Below are 6,000 nucleotides of genomic sequence, written 5' to 3' on the forward strand. Positions count from 1 at the left end.
AACTTTCTATCAGGGCATTTGAATTCAGCTTTACAACACATCTACGTGGTCGCATTAGCTATAATCCATATCACATTTCACACACTTTCTAATGGGGCTTCTTAATGAGTTGAACAACTGAGTTCCATTCCAATTAAACAGAGAGCAATTTCAAAAGGCAAGGGATGACTATGCTCAGTGTGGCCCCAGAGTGAATGGCTCTCAGTTCGAAATCATGATGTCAGTCGATAGGGAAAAGGTTGTTAATTACTTTGTTGACAGAGATAAGTATACATACAATCAACAATGATGGGTAAAAATGCTCTGGGATGTGCCAGGATAGCAGGAAATGTTGATGTTAAGAAGATTCTTCTCCACTGATGAGTTAATTTGTGAGCAGCAATGTTAAGGAAGGTTTAATTCTTGATTATAACCTTAGAAAGATATTTCAGATGTCATCATTTGTGATATTTGTTCCTGCTATATTTTCAGGGCAGAGCATAAAAATAACCAGCTGCAGAATAATCTTCAGACCTGATAGATCTAGCATTAAGGGACACTGCAGCAGATACATTTCATGCTCACAAGAACCATTACTGGTTTCAAGCTAATCTTATTTCGTATCCTTTGCTAACCTAGACATATGTTTCCAGTTTATGTATCACTAAATGATATCTTATTTTAGCTTTATACCCTTCTGCTGGTCTCAACAAACTGTTGGATGAACTGCAATCAAATGTTGCACTGACATTCATGATCCTCAGAGGATAAACCCTGCTGGTGGTCTCATGACTTCTTCTGTGGTGCCAATAAGAGGCAACTGCCAACCAATTAACAGTACTTAATTGGCGATTGATGGTTCCTGTCTTTCCTAAAGCGCCCTGAAGTTAAACTCTTGAACTCTTACAAGTTGCTATCTCTCTCTCTCCTTCTCAATCTTCCTCTTTCTTACTATTCTGAAGAATTTAAAGCTGAAAATAAACATCACATTAAACTGCATCCTCCTTACTGCACCATCCTTGAAGAAGAAATCGAGTGAGCGTAATGAATGGCAATATACATACACATCTACTGCACATACCCTCAGCCCGTTTCAGTTATTGAGGCCAAGACATATACAGAGCTAGGATTATTCCTCTAAAGTGCAAAGCTATTTAATCCTCTGAGAGTGAAATAGAAGGTTATTATAGACCAGATTTGGTGAAGATCAAGCTGTTTACATTGGATATGAGGAGGTAATTCACAGTATCCCTTTTGATGGGCAGTCTGCTTGTTGAAGACCATGATAAGATCATCTCAATCCATGCAAAGTGATATCTGGGGGAGCTTTATGGAAAGATTTCTGACTAATGCAATATTAACATTCAATTTCTTTTTGATGGGGTTCTGAGCGATATGACTTTATGAGTGAGATTAAGTGCATACAGATCATTTTGGAAGCCTCTTGGCTCCAGTTTTACGCAGACTTGAAATCAAACGGAGATATAGATAAACCGCAGTGTAATGAAATGTGGTGCTGTTCTGCCCCCTGCTGCATAACCCTATCAGTACAATCAAAAACCTGAGCATCTGGCTGAGCAGATGGCTTTTCATTACATCTTTATTTGAGAACATGATGACAGGTTCTCTGGTGGGTTTAGAAATTGCAAAGTATGTGGTTCAAATGTCAGCACACAAGCAGGAGTTAACAATAAAACCCCAAACCATAGAAATAAAGCCACTGCACAACTAAAGAAGTCAAAACTCTCACCTCAAGTGATTCTTCGTGTGATGAATAACATGCCTTTCTCTTGTGCATGAAGGTTTCGCCACAAGCTAGATTTAAAACAGACAATAATACTAATAGGAAATAATAAAGCTCCAGGTGAAAACTCAATATCTGCTCAGGAGATTTCATTATCAGCACATGGCTGAGTTGTCTGCAAACTTGCAAAATTTCCATTTCTCTCTTTTTTGTTTTCCTTTTTAATCTGAACGATCAATCCACATCTCATAAAATAATCGTTATATGCCCATAACCATAGCAAAAGCATGTGTGCCATGATTTGTGCACGTATTCATGCACTGGTATTTTATTTTCCCACATACTATACACTAACATAACATTTATAAATACAAACAGTGTGCATATACAGTCTGTTAACATAGATAGGTAGAGTATTTGCACTCTATCTGATATACCATAAAATGTAAAATGCTCTGGGTTGATAAAGAAATCGATTATTCTGGCCACACGGTGGCAGTCTTGAGCTTCAATCTTGAGCATTTAAAATCAAAAGCCCTGAGTTCACGTATGTCCATGTAAATTTAATTAAAACACAGCTTCTCAATTACATATTTCACAAAATCCTGTCCATGTACAAAAATCCAAGAAAATCATTTCCATCTTATCATCGATTCATATCTGTCAGGATGAAGAGAAAAAGGGTCGTATAACAAGCTTCTGAGCAGACAGGATCTGATATCTTGATCAATATTTGTCATCTCTTGTCAGTCTTCTGGTGCTCTCTGTGATGAGGCTGTCTGCTGTGGGTTAATGGAGATGGAATTGATACTGTGGCTAAATGATCTGTGCTGCCCGGGGACTGATTTCATCTCCAAGGTTCTTTTTTCTTTTTTTTTGGAAAGCCACACTGACCCAGCTGGCTGTCTCTTACAAGTCTCTGGATTAGAATTATTATCTCTTTAATATTTAAATTTCACTGAAATCAGTGTGCTGAGTGTCTGCATGATATATTAGTCTCTTTGTGCAATAATTATGCTTCTTTAACCCTCAAATCATTTGATTAATCTGTTGTTGACGTCTGCTGCATTGAATAATCCTCTATTGTCTCCCCAGTATAGCAGATTTATGAGTAGCTGGTGTAAAAAACAAGAACATTTCATTATGTTTCCTCACCTGCTCACCTGTTGACATTTCCTATAGCATCAACATTGTGAAATTAAGCAAGAGAGAATGATTTTTTCACAATGTTTCTCCTTCAAAAATGTTATACACACATTTCCCTTGCATAAAACACACTGCTGGATTTCAAATTTCTCTAAATGCTGTGTGTCAGATTTATAGCCCGATTAAAGCAGCATGATGGGAGTTCTTTGTCTCTGGATGTGTGTCCTCTGTCTCATCTGAGTGCTACAGACAAAGACTGCTCTTTGTCACTGCTGCCTACTCTACTAATGGATATCAGTTATCTCTTGAAGTTGGACTTGACTGCTTGTCCCAGAAAGATTTATGATGTGTGGCATGACACCAGCAGCCATCCACTGCAGCCGCCCTCCAGCCTTCGGTGCTTGGTATTTTCAGCAGGCCATCTGTAGATAGTTTCAGATGCCAGCTCCAGTCATCTGGGCAGACATAAACTGTGTTAGACTCTGTTTACGTTAAAATGATATTATTGGCTTTTATTACTTGCTGCTTCATATTTCTTGTCTAGGAAAATTACATTACCACTACCCGTAAGGTGTCAGGCACTCAGGTTGCAATTAAAAACCATCACATCTTCTAGAGTCTTATCTTAGAGCTGTATTAAATGCTTTGGCTGGCATAAGACAGCAGTTTTGAGGAATGCTCTGAGCAAAGAGGCAAAAAAGAGGGAAAAAAGTGTCCAGTCTGTTCTTATCAATGAAGAGAACCATGAATGCATAGACCGTGCTCCCTTGTTGCTCAAGGGTGATAAGTGAAGCCAGAAGATGAGACTGCGAGGCCCTTATCAATCCAGTGTGCATCCTGGCAAATGCCGGCGCCACAGAGAGGGAGGCATGTTGCTGTGCGACAAAGGTGCGAGGGCAGATAAGCATGAATGTGTGAAATGCTTCAAAGATGAGCTTAACGCTGATGTGAAAGTGGGGTTTGAAGGGAGGGAGAGAAGAGAAGACAGATGGGTTTACAGAAACGGATGCTGACAAGTGTTGTGCTAAGAGTTGTGGGGATGTCTTTATTTCCTGATGCATACTAAAAAGTGCCTTGGAACACCTGTTTGGAATACAGATTTTTCCTACTAAGTTACATGGATCTCAATTACAAGGACCGTAGGTTACAGTGTGAATGATTAGGTGAGCCTGGTTCTGCTGGAGGTTTCTTCCTATTGAAAGGAAGTTTTTCCTTCCCACTGTCGCCAAGTGCTTGCTCACAGTCTCATTGTTGGACTTTCCTCTGTATTATTGTAGGATCTTTACCTTAAAGCTCCTTGAGGTGACTGTTGTTGTGATAGGGTGCTATTTAAATAAAACTGAATTGAACTGAATTGAAGTAAAGGTGGGCTATGCCACCAAAATATCAATGTTGTGTAACATTGTTTCCCACACATTGCAGTTCAGAGCCCAGAAAACAAGTACCTTTATATACAGGAAACACCAAAATGAAACACTGAATATGGTAACCTCTTTAAATCCCTTAAATTCACTGAAATGAAATAATCAGAGCAGCAAATGAGTAAAAATACTCATTTGCTGCTTCGTTTCAAAGGTAGGAAAGGTCGTAAACCAACAGCTTAAAAGAACAGCCGGTGTAGTGTTAAAAAATGTAGTGGCGTGACAAGTACAATATTTCTCTCTGAAAAATAATGAAGCAGACCCATGAAACAGTATAAAGTGGAAAAATAAAGTACTGTAGAAGTACCTCAAAACTCTACTGAAATAAAGTACTTGAGATGTATGTGTGCGTGTTTTATTATGGAATATTACACTGGGTATTTTCATAAGATTGTATTTTAAAAGGACTCAAAATGACTGTGCTTCATTTTAAAAGCTAGAAATGTTGCAAAGTACTAGTTAAACAACCAAAAGAGGAAAAACAGACGAATAAATTACTCAATGATGTCACAAAATCTAGTGTCATTTCCCTGTGAAGTCTAATGAAGTAAAACCCTGAAAGAACTTTAATGTAAACTCAACTGTACTCATATATGATACTTTAGTAAACGTCCCTGGTTCATGTTCATAACTTATTGCACTGAATATTTGATATGACTTTTTTAAAGGGGTGCAAATAAAAAAGTTTTGATATTATAATTGATACATGTCATAGCTTTGTTTCAGTCCATTACAGACACAGAAGCATAGCACTCCTTCACCTTGGGGTGAATTTCCTGGGATGACCACTCCTGGGTCACTTCTTGCTCACTTGTGAATCATCTTTCTCACTGAATGATGGACTTTAAATTGTTCAGAAATGACTATATAACCTTTCCCAGACAGATGGGCAGCAGCAATTGCTTCTCTTAGACAAGCGCTGATGTCTTTGCTTCTCGGCACCAAATGAACACACACCTCAATATACTGCAAACTAAAGCTTGTGCTTTTATGGAGGCATTCATACTTGTTTGCTGATGATCAGTTAATCAGATGTGACTGGTTAGCAGCAGCTGGCTGCTACTTATCCTCCTAATTCCTATCGAAGCAGTTAAGGTGTGCTTAGTTTTTCAGACATTATTTCTGCATTTTGGTTTAATTTTTGATAAATAAATAATGGCACGGTCTAATATGTCATGTGCTGTCCATCTGATTTCAACCTACTTTTAAGACCCACCAATGATTATTTTTATGATAGTCTGAAAAGTACCTTAGAACTGATGTAGGATGTGCTTTCTTTTTGCCATAACTACAATACTGTAACCCAGCACTTAAAATCAGAAGGTTCTCTTTGGACTTGCATATATTCAGCAGCAAACACAGTTTTAAGTTCAGTGATCGGAGATTATTTTATGCCTTTGAGGACACATTGCTGGTACAGTGTTGGTCCCCCTATATTGTCTTCAGAACTGTCTCAAGTTTTCACGGCACAGACTCAACAAGGAGCCGGAAACATTCCTCGGAGATTATAGTCCATGTTGACATGACAGCAGCACACAGTTGCTGCAGATTTGCCACCTTTACACCATCAGCAGTAGCACCAGCAGCAGCAGCCTGAACAATTTATACAAGGGAGGATGGATCCATGCTTTCATGTTGTTTACTCATCGACCATACAATGTTTATCCAAACTTCTGTTGTCCAATTGTGACGAGCCCATTTGAATCATAG

Source organism: Astatotilapia calliptera, chromosome 19 (assembly GCF_964374335.1).
Source record: "Astatotilapia calliptera chromosome 19, fAstCal68.1, whole genome shotgun sequence".
Classification (NCBI taxonomy): domain Eukaryota; kingdom Metazoa; phylum Chordata; class Actinopteri; order Cichliformes; family Cichlidae; genus Astatotilapia; species Astatotilapia calliptera.